Raw genomic sequence first — 17,175 nt, 5'->3', positions numbered from 1 at the left:
AAGATACAAGCAGGTAAAGACCCTCACATGTTTATGTGGCTGCATACTTGTGACTCGTTTGAGCATTATTTATTGGCCCAAGGTGTGCAGCAGCTGAGCGGTGGTGGGAAGATGCAGCCAGCTCCCCGTGCTGCCTCAGTCTCTGCCTGAGGAAGGACCAGCGGCTGGAAAGGCTGGGTGAGGTTTCCAGCCATGCACAGGAGCAAAATGTGAGGCTCCAGAGCACCTCCAGGACTACACGCTGACCCGGGACAAGGGTGCCTGGTGGCACGCCAGGGAAGTCTCACCTATGTGACGGGGCAGATGAGATGGAGGATTATTGGTCCAATAGACTGTACTGGCTCCCTTTGAGCCCGTAGAGGTCTGTTGTGTAGCTCTGTGTTTAGGGACTCTTAAATATACCTTGTGAATGACCTGACAGACCGTAACTGCTTCAAAAGAGATGTTACCAGGGGTGCTGTAAATCCTTTGTAGTTCTCGGGTAGCTGAGCATCACCTCAGAGGAAGCCCAACATGCACACCTTGCCCAGGAGCTGAAAATGTTGGTTGTAATGCTAGGATTTGTGATTTCCTTAGCTCATTTCATTGTTGTCCACAGGTTTTAAAGCTCTTTCATATGATCATCTGATAGCAACCAAGTCAAAGAAAAGAAACCAGGTGGAGACGAGGGGAAAAAATGGTCCTGAAACCACTAAACTGTTTCTTTGTGTCCTCTAACTTACTGCTTCTGTATAAATTAGTGTTTTGTTTTTTTTTTTTCTGTTTTTCTCATTTTTTTTTCCCTGAAATGCTCCTGGGTTTTGTCTTTGCATGCGAAATTTCAGCCTAAAGCTAGTTGTTACTGTTGATGAATCACAAACTGCTTAAAGATAGGGTTATAAAGGAAATTCTGACACACGCTTGAGTACAGTAGCATGAGCTTGCTTCCCGGGCACCAAAATAAACCAGATTTTCCCTCTGAAATGAGTTCTATTAAGTCATCCACGGCTTTCAAAATCTCATGTATTTCTTTCCTGATTCCCTGTTTGGATTTATCTGTGTTGTTTTGAAAAGGATAGGCTCAAGCCTGAGCCTGTACTCCCAAGTCCTGCTGTTTGTTGCCTAAGGAGCATACAAAGGTTTAGATTGCATCTTTTCAATGCATTATGGCACCGCAGCCTAAAGCCAATACTTGTTTTTTAACTGGCAACCTGCCTGTACGAATGGAGGAAGCAGATTGCCTCTTTGCTGAACACTTAGACAAGGTACTGATTTAACAACAGTGGACAAGCAGCTGGGAGCTGGGCTGTCAGCCTGTCACACACTGACAAATCTGTTGTTCATATTCAGGCAGGATGTTCCAGTTAGATTGCCATCAGTATCATCCATCTACCACAGGCATGCGAGGCGTACCCGTGTTGCCTGCATACCCATAGACAAAATGCTGTTGATACAGCTTTCTGAAGGAATCTTAAGAAAACAGCTAATTTGCCTTTTTTTTTTTTTTCTTTTGGTGGTCTTCTGCAATGAGATCACTAAGGCAGCAGATTCAATTTTTGTCTCTCTCTTTGTTTCCCATTCGGTATGCTGGAATTCTGTGTGCAAATTGGTGGTTACTCTAATTTCACGTCTTAAGCATGAAAGGAAACCTCTGAATGGAGCCTTACCACTTTTTATCAAGCCATAAAGGCTTTTTCAAAATCCAATTCAATAAAATACAGTCTGACTAAAACAGAAATAATAAAAGCAAAAATGGTGATGAATAAATACACATAGAAATTACATTGTTCTCGCCTCCAGACTCATTTCAAACATATTTTCATATACCCACAAGATTTGTAACGCTAAAATAATGCACTCCAGAATTATTTCATCCACATGGCAAAGCTCAGTCTGTGAGGGAACGCACAGCTAAAACCTGTCCGTCTGTGTTCATGGTAATCAGCTGGAGTCAATCTATACTGGGTTTGTGTATAGGAGTGGGTGTGGGGAGGTGGCATTTGTCAAAGCTGTAGAACATGTGCTGTAATTATTTTATCCCAGTCGTACTCTTGCCTATTTCTTTTTTTCTTTTTTTTTTTTTTAATTTGGAAAAGCTGCTTTTGAATACTCTGATTATATATTCAACAGATTATAGTTTTATATTATCCGTCCTTATGTCATAGTTATCCAATTTGCAGCCCCATGTGCCCTTTATCTTCTTCTGTTCCAGCTTCAGATCTGTAATACCAAAGCCCACAAAATGAACTCCTGAATTTAGCTTAGGAAAAAATGAAAAATGTACATCTGTAGTTTCACCTGAATTCGCCATCTGATTTTGCTGCTGCCTGTTCATTACCTCTAAGTAATAGGAATAACCCACAGCTTTCTCAAGGAGGAGATAGAGGAAGGAGTCCAGTCAACTTACTACTTTTTCGTAGTGGTATACACTTTTTTACATTTATAGACTGACATAGGTGTAATTTAGAACAGTAATGACTCTGAAAAGTGGTCAGCTAGTCAAATTCTTACTATTAATCTATATCCTTTCACATTTTAACCTAATACTGCAAAAATCATAATGTGACATACATTTCCATAGTGTGTAATTTAATCAGCTAATATCTTCAAATGCTCTCCCCAGCCTCTTCAATGTAATACCTTTTCTGGTCAAAAAAGCCATTTACCTTTGCTATATTTTTCACAGTAAGTTCAAGATCTTCTGGAAAACACCAAGTTTCATGCAGGTTAGTTAAGTTACACACCTAAAAGGAAAAGAAGAACCTTGTAATTTTAAAGTTTTGGTTTTTGAACATCCGTCGATAAGAAAGCTCATAAGTAGAAGATAGGGTGGTACAGGTTGCAGCAAATTCCCACACAGTGCTGGGAGCCATATAAAAGGTCAGGAAAAACATGCATAAAGAAGGCAGGCAGATATCTAAAGGGGTGCTTTTTGGTAAAGTCTGCAGCCACAGCCTAGTGCTTGGTCTGTTAAAATAGCCCTACAAATTCATCAGATGTCAAATGCAGGCTGTAGACTTAGAAGATGAGGGGATTTCTATGTTCTTGTTAAAAATATAGATGAGGTCTGAGGGAATCAGACTGCTTTTGTGGTTGAATATGAATAAAAATAAACATGCTTTAAAGTCTTTTATACCTGGTCACGTGTCAAGGCTTAGCTCCAACTTTTGTACACAACAGCAACAATATCAGTTCCTTATCTTTGTAAAATCTCTGGGTGTTCTTTGCTCTGCTCTGAAACCTCAGTGATTTTTGATTGACAGAAAGATTACCTAATAAACCTTCACCACAAACTAATTAATCACTGTGAATACAACGCTAAATTGGCAGGCATAAAAAAGCAAATGAGATGGGTGTTGAAGACCGTTTTCAAATGACCTTAGTTAAAAGCCAAGTACAGAGTGTTGAGAGCATCAATAATATTGCACTGCTAGTAAACTTACTCCTTTACTAGAGCTAGTGGCTTCAGCATCGTGTGAGGGCAAGACACGAAGTCCTGCCCTCCACTCCTGCACAGAAACCAGCCCCTTTAGCTGGAGCGGGGCATCTCCTCTTCCAAAGGAGCTTGGGACATGCGCAGAACTGGGATCTGCTTTATAGTTCTTCTGTCCTCTTTTTGCAGTTATAATTGCAAATACTTTTCTCAAACAAAATGCACTCTTACAGTTGTTATCTTGATGCAGAAATTCCACTGCACCAGTGAGGCACAGTTTTGTTTTCCTACAGGAGGGCTGCTTTTCTGCAAAGCAGCCGGAGCGCTCCTGCCGGTCACACAGCCCCTGCGAGCTGTGAGATCGCATCTTCCCCACGCACAAGTTTAACAAAGATAAAGTCACCACAAAGTGATATTCCTCACAAGTTTATCTAAGTCTGAGGTTTAGGTCAATATAAGATCTTAGTTCTCCATTTTCTTTCTTCTCTTCCGATGACTGAATGCCACGCACAGCCTTATTTATGGCTCAGGTATAGGGTACTCCAGCATCACTGCACGAAATACAGTTGTCAATTCCTTAAGCCTTGAAATTAAAGACAGGAGAAAGCTCTGATGGTTTTTATCCTACTTGGATTGCTCCCCCGTTCACGGAGGCTAATATCAGGGATTTTGCTTGGGCAGCCCTGGGGGAACGCGTGGCCGTCAGCAGGGCAGCTGCCTCCTCCGGGGCAGAGCCACCCTGGGTTTTGCTGGGCTCCCTGCTCTGCTGGTGGGGCTGGGATGAAGGCAGCAACTGGGAGCGATGGAGCAGGTCACGCAGCCTCCTGCCACGTGGAGGTGTGGGGAACAGAGCGCAGAAATTAAAAAATAGATTAAAAAAAAATACCACAGCACTAAACCAAAACAGTGTGAAGGATACAGCATTTTTTTCTCAGCAGATGTGGAAATCAAGAGAGTCATGTTTCTGTCTGTAATTACAGCCTGTTAAAGCCTGCTTCTGTGTCCTTTCAGCTGTGTTCTGTGGTGAATCCTGGCTTAATATCAGCGTTGTGTTTCATTAGTGTGCTGCTTTACCCATTCATCTTTGGAGCGGAAAAACACGGACTTTCTTCCCTGCAGTTTTCAAACAGGTATCTATCTACCATCTCAGTGCCTTGCTAACTATTTGTTTCTGATCTTTTGCTTCTTTTCCCTGGAAAGAACTACTCCTGTGTAAGCCAGCAGATATTGCTACCCTGCCCCACGTGCCTGTGAGCAGATAGGTGCAGTGATTAACCTGATTGCAGCTGGTGCCTCTGTTTTTCCTATCCATCCACTTAATATTTGGATAGTACTTAAAATAATAATATAAATTGTGTGGGCTTTGATATGTATATTTTTTTCTTGCTGAGGCTCTGGTTCATGATTCGATTGATTTATAAAAATTTTTATTTTGTTAATTACGCTCAAATCCTGGAGGGCTGGGACAGGGAGCAGACAGCCATGGTCTCTTTCAGCTGATGACAGCTGAACATGCCCTGACCCCTCCGACCTGCAGTCTTCCAGCACCTTCTTTGTCAGCAAGGCACAGTTTGTGTGGCCAGCCCCGTGCACCACTTCACCTCCGTAGCTGAGGAGCAAAGCAGACCTACGGGTGTCCTCTCCAGCTCTCTTTTCACCTTTTGGGCTCTCTCAGCCGTTCCCGTTGCCTCTGTTTGAGCCCGCGCATCGCTTGTGTCCCCTGTTCCTGGCGGCAGCTCCCAGCCCCTCTCCCGACAGCGTGGCCTGGCCAGCACAAGCTGTCTGCTCGGCTCCGAACACGGACGTCACCTCTCACAACAAGCGGCCGCTGCTTCCAGAGAATTTAATGAATTGGCTGCTGTTCTCCCAACCACTTATTTGCCTCCTGCAGCCCCCCCCTTCCCCTTCCCTGCCGGTCCCTTCCCCTCCCCGCTCCCATCCTGGCTGCTCAGAGGCAGCCGAGAGAGGGAGAGAGGAATTATTTATTGTGTGCCTGTTGAAAATGAAAGGCTTTTACATTTTAATGAGCACTAAATAGGAGCGAGGAAATATTGTTCATTAGCTGTAATCTGTGGAATTGCTTGAGTGAACTTCCTTTGGAGGCCGCTTTAAACGGTTCACTCAAGTAAAGCAGTTTGTATGGTAATTAAGGGAGCATTTTTCTGTCAACATCTGTGCTGCTATTTATAACGCTGAAGGTATCTTATTACTCCACCAGAGAAACATTAAAAGAGGGTGGGCAGAGGGGAGGTTGTATTTTATACATATATGTAAAAATATATGCATCTATACATATATAAGAAATTGTTTTTTCTTCAAAACATTTCCCTTTTCCGTGTCCCTTTTTGCTTTATTATTCTCTTCCCACCACCCCCCAATTCGCCAAGAATAAAAAAAAATAAAATCCCTGTCCAGTGTTTCCTGATAGTAAGGATTATCATCCTGACATCTTTTCATTAATCATACCCTTTGCTCAGCAGCTAGGCAGGGAGACTCAAGCTGCCCAGCAAAAAATGAGAGGCCCATATCTTTGGAAACTGTTCCTTGTCCCTCTCCTGTCCGTGGTAATACAGATGCCTTTCAGCCGCATTGTCAGGGTGTCCCCAGTGGGGTCACACAGCACCGCCTCATCCTCAGCACATCCTGCTGGTAGCGCTGCTGCTCAAAACCCAACCCAGGCTTCTGGTGGTTTGCGGTGAGGGGGCAGGGGGTGGTAGGGAGGAAAAACCTTCAGTGTATTCAGTCTTGTTACGTTATTTAAAAATTGAGGTTGGTATTTCAACTTTGCTGCTCTAAGGCTTCTCGGGAAAAGAGTTTGGATGTTATGACTGAACCGTGTGTTTTTACATACAAAAATAGAAAGACTTATGTTTGCCTTAATTTGATATTAAGGCAATATCATTTTAACCCTGACCAGTTGTACCACACCATCCCAATAAGGATCCATTATCAGGTATAGCTTTACTCTTCCCTCTTCCCTTTTTGCTTTTACCTGGACTCATAACTTTGAAGTCTGCGTCTTGAATGCAGGTCATCACATAGGGATGTGGGTAATCTTGTCCTGAAAAGCCATTTTCTGGATGTATGCAGTTCCCACTTTCTAACTCTAAGCATCTTCCTCCTTCCCTTTCTCATGTTCTGCATGCTCCATTTACACCTCTGCTGCTTTACTTCTCCTTTTGAACCCTCTGACATCAATTTCTTCCTTTCCCCAGTTCTGGGGATTTTAGATGGTTATTTCCTCGGTGTTTTGCATACTTGTTGAGAAGGCTGCAGAGAAGAGAGGGGAACATTTATCCAGTGCTGAGAAGGTTTTACCTGGGGCAATAAAGAAGCTCCCAATGTATGTGGAAAAATGCAAGAAGTAGAGCTAAAGATTGCAGGAGTGCACCAAAAACATAGCTCTATAGAAATTAAATATGCTGTGCCAGAGCCAATAACTTTTATAGATTTTTCTCTACCTGTAATGAAGGAAAAACATAAATGACTATCATAAAAAGTAAACATTAGAGATAGAAAATCCCTTTTACAGCATTCAGTCCATCTTTCTGCCAATAACAAGTTGTTCCCTGTAGTATATTTTTCTAGTGATTCCTCCAGCCTAGTGTTAAACATTTCAGGTGATGGGCCTTTCTGTTCCCTTGAGAGGTGGTCTGAAAGCTTAGTGCATTTCAATGTCAGGAAGTTTTTCTTGGCAACTTTAATTTTCTCTGTCTGTATTTCTTCCTATTGGTCTTGGGATATTACTCATGTTCATTTGAATTTTCTTCTGGTGCTCTTACGGAGGTAGGTGCAGCATAATTCTGTATCACCATTTCACTGCTCTGCAGCAAAAATTCTCAATACACATTTCTTTCCATTCTTGGCTTAGTTTAATTCCCAGGCACAGGTAGCATTTCCTTAATGTTTGCATCCTATTTATAGCAGGAAAACTTATCATATCACCAGACTCAATACCACTGCTCTTTTATTTTCATGATGTGAACCAAATCACAAGACTTTGACATCTGCTATTTTTGGTAAGGGGCCAGCACCGGTTTCAGAAACAGGAAAAGTGCTTCCAAAGAGAAAAAATACAAGCAGACAGAGAACAAATATTGGAGAGCAAAACTGGCCAACAAGTAAGAGAGGCCCTAAAACAAAGGGGGGGAAATTTTCAGAAGAAAGCAAACAAGTGAAGGTGTCTGATACAGAAACGGGAAATTTTTCTAAAGCTAGAGAGCCTTCTGGTCAAAGATAAATAGGAAGTAGCCTGAATCAGCAGCACAAATATGTGGACCTCTTCTGAAAGAGCTGTCTCACGCTTAGCGTGCACCCACCCCAAAGGAGATGAGCGATGTTGCCAGCATGTGGGCTCTTCAGCATTAGCTGAAGAGCATAAAGGACCCATTAGGATATCCAGGTGTACACGCACTTTCAAACTGGGCAACCACAAAGGACTGAGGGCCATCTCATGGGTCTGAGGAATTTGCTTTTGGAAATTCATTTTGCTCATGCTTTCTGTGAAACTTCCGGCAATTATGGAGGAAAGGGTCCTTGTGAATATAGTCCGGCACCTCCTGGTTATGGAGGAAAGGGGAAATGCAGTCCTGCTTGTGACATATCGGTGTGTCTGAAAAATTAAAACTTGGTCTGGATTTCAGTATGTCTATTTAACCTGTAGGATAAATGCCAGAAGATGGACCTGGAAACTTTGTCTATGTAATCTCCTTTATATTTAGAGTCTAATTGTGATACATATTTTGCAAGCTATTAATTTTGATTGGAAAATCATCTCTCTCATAGCACCTGAAAACACAACAGACGGTGATGTTCCAAGTAGCACTGAGAAAGGGATAAGTTTACTAAAACACCTTTAAGGCCCAGAGTGCTGAATATCTGAAAACAGACCGGACTCCTCCTCACTTGTATGATTCAGACACTAGAGCAGAAGGCAGAAGGACATCTGTCTAATATTGTTAGCATTGTTAGTAGCAAAGCAACACAGGTCATGTCTTTGCTGAACTGGAAGAAAAAGAAATTACTTATTAATCAGGAAGTTAGTCCTTTGCCAGAAGACAACATTAGATTATTATGTCCAACCTTCTGTGTATCACAGAACTTCAAATTTCCCCTGGATTTCTTGTGATGAACTTGGTTTGACTAAAGCAAAACTTCCAAAAGTTACCCACTCTTAATTTGTTTATTTTCCTTTATTATTTAATACTTTTGGGTACTTTTCAGCTAAGTTCACAGCCCTGGAGGACAATTTCAGAAGAAATATGAAGACCTCCATTTTGGTGTAATGTTGTAATTGTATAAACTGATGGTAAAGGACTAAAACACTAAAACAAAAGCCTGCCTAATAAGTAGTAACTCATATCTTTCATATTAACTCCTATAAGGCACTTTTTCTAAGTAGGTATTGACTTCAATCCAGTTGCTTAATACCTTTTTTTTTTAAAAAAAAAAAAAAAAGTGGTTTCCCAGTGAAATGAAGTACCAGCACCACAAAAGGCAGGAGAGGAGGAGGAACATAAATCTTTACATTAATTGTTGTTTTTCTCTTCCATTATATTATTAATTATCAAAACTAGAGATGCCAAATGATGAAACAACTTTTAAGCATATCAAATATTCCTCTATTAAGTTGAGTAAACTATATTTTAAAAATATCTACCTTTTTCCTTTTCTTTCTTTCCTTCCTTCCTTCCTTCCTTCCTTCCTTCCTTCCTTCCTTCCTTCCTTCCTTCCTTCCTTCCTTCCTTCCTAAATTGTGACAAAATTATTTTTCCTATCACTTTAATGGCATCATGTAAAAGGCAGCTTTACAGACTGCTCTGGTTCTGCATCATCGGTGCATCTCCTTCCAGCAAAGAGCTTACACGTGAGCTTGTCTTTAGGTATTTGTAATTTCCACTTGAGCTCAATGGAATTTAAGATCATGAAGAAACTTTAATGCTTTGCTGAGTGGGAATACATTTTAGTATATGCTTAAGTATTTTTCTCAAGAGGCTTACCCATGCATAAGACTTTTTAAAAGGCCCTTCTGAGTTAAAAATACCTGAAGTTCTTTCTAATGAGGAAGTATAGAATTCTATTCAAGGTAATCAAGACTCATGCCATCACATATTTTAAAATTCTTATTAGGAAAGAATAAAAAAGGGTTACAGTTGATCAAATAAGCACAAGTTAAAGATAAAAACAGAGAAGGATTATAGTAGAGTGGAAATATATAAGCATCCCTTACAGAACTTCTTTTATAACCTTTCCTTAACTATACCACATTTACCTATAAGCTCTTTAAGGCAGGAATTCATCACTCTGCATATATATGAGAAGCCTAACGTGGTTCAGGGTGCATTTTAATATTTAATAACAAATCATTTTCTTTGGGTATTATAGAGTTTATTGCTGTAATACTGTTTTGCTATTTATTAAATACCTGAACAATACAATAGACAGAGACACATGGGCAATTATTCATAATATTTTCCAAAGATCTAAAACATACTTCTGTGGTTTTTGGAACGTATTTCTGAGGCTTCCCAGATAGTACATGACTGTAATAGACTATTAACACATGATGGGGCATGTTTCAGAGGTTCATTAATACATGCTGTAGATGTGCAGCTTCATGCATTCAGCCACCTGAGGCGTGTATTAATGGACCATTAAAACATGCCCAGGAGTGTCTTAATGCTATTACAGTATGGCTCTGCAATTTTTAATTCAACTTTTTATAAAACAATTCATTTCAAAAATACAGTTTTTATTATACTGTGAAACCTCTCTTCTATTCAGAAAAGAAAGTGGGGTGGATGTGACATTAGACTAAGAAAGCAACAGGACAAGGATATAAATACTTTTTTTTTTTTTTACCATTTTAATGTATTTGCTTTTGATTTTACATTGTTTTATAAATAGCATAGTCCTAAGGCCTGATTCACATTTTTGCTGACCTACCTTTCCACTGCTCAGGAAGTGTAAGAGAGTCTTAAAGTGCCATGAGTGTAAATCACACTCCCAGACTACTTAGCTCAATTGCTAATTTCAATAGACATTTCTAGGTTTCTAGGTGAGTAAGACTTTTCAACAGCTTTGGACTTCTGTTTAGGAAAAAGCAAAACTAGAAATCCAAGCAGTTTGCCAAATAACTTTTGCTGTAGAAACTTAAGACTAGGAAAGGGAAAGGTCAGTCTACCACAGGTGGTCAATCTGCTCATAACTTCAGTAGAATGTTGTTGCTGACCACATCACTTTCACAAACCAACTCTCAACTGAATTAATTCTAAAATAATCAGTTATCCTTTAGTACTGTTATTTTATTATTGTTGTACACTAGTAATACAAATACTATTATATTTATTATGATAGTACAGCGAACAATCCATGATTTGATACTAAACATTGTGCAAGCACATAGAGCAAGCTGTGGAGCAAACCATATTCTCCCATGTCACCCTCCACATCATTTCAAGGTTTGGAGCAGCATTAAGATCTTGGAAGTACTTGAACCTAACTAGAGAAAATTCCATTAATGATGTGCTCTAAAAGACCATAGGTCACCCTTCAAAAAATTCACCATCTGCCCCCAAACAAAATATTATTTCAGGTCAATTTTAAATGAAGGCAAAATCCATAATATTATGTAATATTATGTATTTATGACTGCATGCCATCTCATGTAACCAAAGCAGGTGTCATGTTGAAATGGAGCATTACAAAACATTGCTCAGAAAAGATTGTAGCTATGTATCAAAGCATTTTTTTCATACTTCTTGCTAAAAACTAAGGAAATTTTTTTTCCTCTTTCTGAATTAGTTTCCTGACAGAAAAAGTTGCAGTGAAGCTCTCCATATTTAGATTAGTGTAGCTTAGGGCTGTGTATTAATCATCATTATCATAATAATAGCCTTACACCATTATTACATATTACTCCTCCTCTGAAGTATATAAGTACAGTGCACTGTAATTTGCAAATAGTAGCACTGCTGGAGCTGCACTTTTCATTCTCAGTGCTGGAGGAGGAACATCAGAACAATGCCAGATTTAACTGGAGCATCACCACTTCACACAACAAACTCATCAGCCTTAAATCCTCCACGCTCATCAGGGCATGGGCAGAAGGTCCAAAACGATACGTGGCTGAATCCTTTATTGGATATTGATTGCATGGATCTGGGACTGCTTTTTGTTGGTTTTTTTTTTTCCCTGTTTCTGTGAGAGCTATGGTGCTTGTCAGTCTTGGAGCAGGAAGATCTCTGCGAGAGACGTAGTATGATAATCTAAAGCTTTATAACAACTGGTGGGATATGAGAGCCTCTTTTCTCCTTTCCTTTCCCATGCCAATTTCAAGTGTGGGGAGTTTGTTTAATAAGCTTTTTTGAAAGGAAAAAGAATGGATGGGGATTGGGGGTGCTTGGCTTTTCAGAGGGAATAGGGTAGAGGGATTTGACTGGATGCACTAAGTTCTTATGCTTGCAAAAACAAAAAAAAAAGGCTGATAGTGTCAGTGTTGTGTTGCAGTGTTGCTCAGTGGATATGGCAGCACTGTTGACTGTCACCTTCCAGGATGACCTTGTAGTCTTCTTTATAATTACATTTTCCAGTTTAATAGAAATCCCACAAAATTAGACATGCAGAAAAATCTGGACAAGTTGGAGAGTTAGGCAGTCACCAACAATATGAAGGTAAACAAGCGCTGGATTCTGCACCTGGGAAAGGGCAAACCTGGACATATGTACAGACTAGGGGATGAGATGCTGGAGATCAGCCCCACAGAAAGGGATCTGGGGGCTTTGGTTGACAGCAAGCTGAACATGCGCCAGCATTGTGCCCTGGCAGCCAAGAGGGCCAACGATATCCTGGGGTGCCTCGAGCATGGCATGGCTAGCTGGTCGAGGATAGGCATTGTCCTGCTCTGGTCTGCGCTGGTGCGGCCTCACTTCGAGTACTGTGTGCAGTTTTGGGTGCCATAGTGTAAGAAAGATATAAAACTGTTTGAGAGTGTCTAAAGGAGGGCAACAGAGATGATGAAGAGAGGGGAAGATGTATGAGGAGTGGCTGAGGTCCCTTGGATTGTTCAGCCCAGAGCAGAGCAGGCCGAATGGAGGCCTCATGGCGGCCTGCAGCTCCCTCAGAGGGGAGCGGAGGGGCAGGCGCTGAGCTCTGCTCTCTGGGGACAGCGACAGGACCTGAGGGAACAGCCTGGGGCTGGGACAGGGGAGGGTCAGGCTGGGTGTTAGGGAAAGGTTCTGCACCAAGAGGTGGTCAGGCACTGGGACAGGCTGCCCAGGAACTTGGTCATGGCCCTAAGCCTGCCGGAGTTCAAGAAGCGTTTGGACAATGCTCTCAGACACATGGTCTGATTTTTTTGGATCATCCTTTGGGGACCCAGGAGTTGGACTCAATAATCCTTGTGTGTCCCTTCCAACTCAGGATATTCTATGATTCTATTACAGTTATCATGTCACATATTTCCTCAAAGGCTGAAATTCTCTCTACCTATATATGTGTATATAAATATATAGTGAGTAGTCAGGGCCGGCCGCCTCAGAGCCGGCGCAGCCGCGGCGCCTGCCCATGCGTTACGGGGGCACCTCGGGCCCTTGCTTGGCCAGGGTAGGCCCGGGGTAACGACGCGACCAGGCCGCCCCCGCCGGCTCTCAGAGGCTGACAGGGAGCGGGCGGTGCCAGGGCCACGGCGGCTGTGCCCACGGCCTCTGCCCAGAAACAGCCCCAGGAGGGCGGCGCCGCGCGGGGCCCGCCGGGCATGGGGAGGGGCGCCCAGCGCCTTGTAACTGCCCGCAGCACTGCTGGGGTGGCGGGGGGAGATCCTGTGGTGGGGCACAGGGAGTCTGTCCCTCCTCCCTTCCGAATCCATCCTATGGACTAGCACAGGAGCTGGCAGGACTCGTCGAGAGAGCTTTAAACTAGCTATGGCGGCGGAGGTGAGGCAGATGTCTCATCTGAAGTGCATCTACACCAATGAGTGCAGCATGGGCAGCAAACAGGAGGAGCTGGAAGTGATTGTGCGACAGGCTAACTATGACCTAGCTGCTATAACTGAAACATGGTGGGATCACTCCCATGACTGCAGCACTGTTATGGATGGCTACAAGCTCTTCAGAAGGGATAGACAAGGAAGGAAGGGTGGTGGTGTGGCTCTTTATATTAAAGAGTTTTTCTGATGCTGAAGAGCTTGCAGTTGGGAATGATAAAGTTGAGTGTCTATGGATAAGGATCAGGGGGAAAGCCTGTAGGGGTGTCATCTTGGTGGGGGTCTGTTATAGACTGCCTAATCAGGATGAAGAGATGGATGAGGCATTCTATGAGCAGCTTGCAAAAGCTACAGGATTGCCAGCACTCGTTCTCATGGGAGACTTCAACTTCCCTGATATATGCTGGAAGTATAATACTGTGCAGAGGAAGCAGTCCAGGAGGTTTCTAGAGCGTGTGGAAGATAGCTGACGCAGCTGGTTCAAGAGCCTATTGGGAGAGCTGCCGCGCTCGACTTGCTCTTCACTAACAGAGAAGGACTGGTGGGAGAAGTGAAAGTTGCTGTTTTGGGCAGAGTGACCATGAATTTTTAGAGTTTTCTATCCTTGGTGATGCCAGAAGGGTAACGAGCAAAACTGCTGTCTTGAACTTCTGGAGGGTGGACTTTGACCTATTCAGGTCATTTGTTGCAGGGGTCCCTTGAGAGTCACTCCTGAAGGGCAAAGGGGTCCAGGAAGCCTGGGTGTTCCTCAAGATGGAAATCAAAGGCACAGGAGCAGCCTGTTCCTGAGTCCCGTAAGGAGAGCCGGAGGGGAAGAAGACAGACATGGATGAACCGAGAACTTTTCTTGAGACTCTGAGAGAAAGAGAATCCATGTCCGCTGGAAGAAGGGACAGGCTACTTGGGGTGATTACAAGGAAGTTGCTAAGATATGCAGAGAGGAAGTTAGAAAGGCAAAAGCCCAGCTTGAACTCAGATTGGCCACTGCAGTAAATGAGAACAAGAAATCCTTTTATAAATATATTAACAGCAAGAGAAGAACCAAGGAAAATTTCCATGCTTTACTTGATGCAGCAGGGAATGTGATCACTGAGGATAAGGATAAGGTTGAGGTTCTCAACGTCTTCTTTACATCTGTCTTTAATAGTCAAATCAGTTATCCTCAGGGTACTTTACGCCCTGACCTGGATGTCCCCTGTGATTCAGGTAGAGAATCACCCCCCTGTGATCCTGGAAGAGACAGTTAGAGACCTGCTCCTCCACCTGGAATGTCACAAGTCCATGGGACCAGACGAGCTGCACCTAGGGTGCGGCTGGAGCTGGCGGAGGTGATTGCCAAGCCACTTTCCACTATCTATCAGTGTTCCTGGTTATCTGGAGAGGTCCCAGAGGATTGGAGGCTTGCCGATGTGACTCCCATCTATAAGAAGGGCCGTAAGGAGGACCTGAGGAACTACAGGTCTGTCAGCCTGACCTCGGTTCCAGGGAAAGGTATGGAGCAAATCATCTTGGATCAGATCACACGGCAGGTACATGGCATCCAGGGGATCAGGCCCAGCCAGCATGGGTTCACGAAAGGCAGGTCGTGCTTGTCCAATCTCATCTCCTTCTACGACCATGTGACCAGACTGGTAGATGAGGGAAAGGCTGTTGATGCAGTCTACTTAGACTTCAGCAAAGGCTTTGAGACTGTCTCCCATGGCATTCTCCTGGGGAAACTAGCTGCCCATGGCCTGGACAGGGATATTCTTCTCTGGGTAAAGAACTGGCTGGAGGGCCGTGCCCAGTGGGTTGTGGCTAATGGAGTTAAGTCCCATTACAAGTGGTGTCCCCCAGGGGTCGGTACTGGGGCCTATTTAGTTTAATATCTTTATTGATGACCTAGATGAGGGGATTGAGTGTACCCTCAGTAAGTTTGCAGATGACACCAAGCTGGGAGGTAGTGTTGATCTGCCTGAGGGTAGGGTGGCCCTTCAGAGGGATCTGGATAGGCTGGACTGCTGGGCTGAGGCAAATGTGTTGAGATTTAACAAGGCCAAGTGCCGGGTCCTGCACTTTGGCCACAATAACCCCATGCAACACTATAGGCTTGGGGCAGAGTGGCTAGAAGACTGTGAAGAGGAAAGGGACCTGGGAGTGTTGATCAGTGCTCAGCTGAACATGAGCCTGCAGTGTTCCCAGGTGGCCAAGAAGGCCAATGGCATCCTGGCCTGTAGTAGAAATAGTGTAGCCAGCAGGAGCAGGGAGGTGATCATCCCCCTGTACTCCGCTCTGGTGACGTCGCACCTCGAGTGCTGTGTTCAGTTTTGGTCCCCTCACTACAAGAAGGACATCGAGGCCCTGGAGCGTGTCCAGAGAAGGGCTACGAAGCTGGTGAAGGGCCTGACACACAAGTCCTGTGAGGAGTGGCAGAGGGAACTGGGGTTGTTTAATCTGGAGAAGAGGAGGCCCAAGGGGAGACCTCATTGCTCTCTACAACTTCCTGAAGAGAGGTTGTGATGGCGAGGAGGTCAGCCTCTTCTCCCAGATAGCTAATGATAGGACTTGAGGAAATGGCCACAAGTTGCACCAGGGGAGATTTAGATTAGATATCAGGGAAAATCTTTTTTCTCAAAGAGTGTTCAGGCACTGGAGTGGCCTGCCCAGGCAGCTGGTGCAGTCACCACCCCTCACGGTGTTTAAGAAGCCCCTGGACAAGGTGCTACGAGGTATGATTTAGTAGCTTAGTGGGTAGTATTGGTGATAGGAGGACAGTTTGACTAGATGATCTTGTAGGTCCTTTCCAACCTTGTGTTTCTATGATTTCTGCAAATGATTTAAAATAATCTAATCCAATCTGAGGAAAATATTTTTTTCACCAGGATCTAGAGACCATGCTATTTAAGCACATACAGTTAGGAACTGCACTGTCTAGCTTTAAAGCACATGGCTGCCAGAATTAAATCTACTTCAGCATTTAACACCTCTTCCTCTACAGTTTAGGTAAAAGGTCATGTGCTCCAGAAGCGTTATCCAAAACATGAGAGCATGGAGAGGGAAATCCAGTAAAACTAACCAGTAAGCAAAGAGCTAGCTCTGAATTTATTATACATTTCCCTCAGAGTTCTTCAGGGTTGTGAAGGAAGGACTAGGATGTAATGCTGGATCCAATTATGTGAGGAGAAAGGGACCAAGAGAAGGAATCAAAAGCAGAGAAGAGCAGGACAGGGGAAAGGGTAATAGAGGAAGAGGCTGAGATGATCAAGCCTGGGGCAAACATGCAGAAGTATGGCTCCATTACTGCATGCTCTGCCCATGAGGTCCTGGATTTTCATCTTTCTATTTCACACTTTGTATGTATTACATAATATAATTGTTATATTTTTGTGTATTTTTTATGTATGTTTTTGATTTTTGTCTCATGAATTACTTAAAAGAGGAGGGTGGTCAAAAGCTCAGTGACTTTTAGGAGCTAAGGAGCCTGCTGTTCCCTTTCTGAGAGGTAGTTTGTAGGAGTGTTGGCTTCTAAGAAACTGGCAGTTACGGATAAAATAAATGAGAAGAATATTGTGTCTGTGTTGACCATTAAAGTCATGTCATAATTACCATAATCAGTAATTAACAGAATTAACAAATATTCCTACAGCATTTAGGAAAAAAAAGCAAGAAGCACTAAAGTGCTCTGTACAGCTAAGCATGGTTTTTAGTGTCATGATAAATGATGAAGGTATGACATCCCTCAGCAAGTGCCAGCTATCTAGAGCTGTTTCAGAATTATTTTTGTAAGACTTTTTAAGACTTT

The 17,175-nt window shown here is 43.1% G+C and overlaps 1 long non-coding RNA gene across 1 annotated transcript in view; it reads right to left on the bottom strand.

The window, feature by feature from the left end:
* Positions 1 to 17,175, bottom strand: part of LOC106031642 (uncharacterized) — a 107,873-nt gene that overhangs the window by 2,428 nt on the left and 88,270 nt on the right. The window contains exons 4-5 of the long non-coding RNA XR_010830894.1: positions 6,405 to 6,682; positions 2,646 to 2,723 (exon numbers count right to left, since the gene is read on the bottom strand). This is a non-coding gene — a long non-coding RNA (uncharacterized lncRNA). The remainder of the gene's footprint in view (positions 1 to 2,645; positions 2,724 to 6,404; positions 6,683 to 17,175) is intronic.

Source organism: Anser cygnoides, chromosome 3, assembly GCF_040182565.1.
Source record: "Anser cygnoides isolate HZ-2024a breed goose chromosome 3, Taihu_goose_T2T_genome, whole genome shotgun sequence".
Taxonomy (NCBI): domain Eukaryota; kingdom Metazoa; phylum Chordata; class Aves; order Anseriformes; family Anatidae; genus Anser; species Anser cygnoides.
This window is presented reverse-complemented; position numbering and strand designations above follow the sequence as displayed.